We start from the raw sequence: 1266 nt of genomic DNA, 5'->3' as shown, positions 1-1266 counted from the left end.
GTCGGCGCCTGCGCGGTGACGTCGTCGGCGCCTGCGCGGTGACGTCGTCGGCGCCTGCGCGGTGACGTCGTCGGCGCCTGCGCGGTGACGTCGTCGGCGCCTGCGCGGTGACGTCGTCGGCGCCTGCGCGGTGACGTCGTCGGCGCCTGCGCGGTGACGTCGTCGGCGCCTGCGCGGTGACGTCGTCGGCGCCTGCGCGGTGACGTCGTCGGCGCCTGCGCGGTGACGTCGTCGGCGCCTGCGCGGTGACGTCGTCGGCGCCGCAGCAGCAGCAGCGCGTTGCCAACTCTCCGGGATGGGCGGGAGTCTCTCTCGGGTCTGGCATCGATCTCCCGGTGACTATTGGAATCCGAGTGATTTGAATGATCTTTTAGGTACATTAATTTGTTTTTAATCTCAAGAGTTGCCAACCCACGCGTGGCTTTTCAAGTGTTCCCGTCGGTTTTGTGTTCCCCGGGTGAGAACTCCAGAGACCAGGATGAGTCAATTGCAACCGAAACTCCGACCCACGTAGTCTGCCCATCGATACATTACAGACAAGCCATAGTGCGATCGTGGTCATGCAACCCAAACAATGGACCGCGTTGTAAACCACAGTGGGACTTGCTCCTTCACACGTGCTGCCTGGAAGCCCTCTCGCGGCGAGTGAGCTGCTATCGCACTAAGCAGAGAACAATATGCCGCGTGCACTGCGACTCAGTCTTGCTGCCAGCAGGGAGCGACGGTGTCCCAGTGTCCGCTGACAAAGTCTCGTGAAGTGGCAGAGTTCGTCGGTCAGTGCTGCGAGCTTCGCCTGAAGGGCGAGGCGTGCCAGCAACTCGACACCTTCCTCATTACGAGATACAACAAAGTATGGGCGATGACCCATCATAACAGACTTTCTCTGAAATTAAATGGAAACCCATTTTGCACATTACTGACAATTCACATGTGAAAACCCTCACTTAATCGAAATGTTTTATTGGTTTTGTACAACATTGCGGGTGCCTTTCTAAGTGCGCGTACGCATGAACACGTAAACCAGGCGACGTCTCGAGCCTGGCTCTTGTTCACGGGGGGCTCGTGCAGGACGCGTGGCGAGGGGAGACGGCGGTCGAGACCGTGGGGGAGTCGCAGCCTCGGAGGGGATCTCGCCCGCGGGGACGGCCGCCGCAGCTGCGAGGCGGTGCGAGCGGCTCGCCCTGCGGGGTGGAGATGCGCGTCTCGCCCTGCGGGGTGGGTGGGCGCCAGGGCTCTCGGCCATTCAGCAGCGGATAGAGCCTGGGT

Source organism: Lampetra planeri, chromosome 16, assembly GCF_965212315.1.
Source record: "Lampetra planeri chromosome 16, kcLamPlan1.2.h2, whole genome shotgun sequence".
Lineage (NCBI taxonomy): Eukaryota > Metazoa > Chordata > Hyperoartia > Petromyzontiformes > Petromyzontidae > Lampetra > Lampetra planeri.
Note: the sequence above shows the minus strand (reverse complement) of the source record.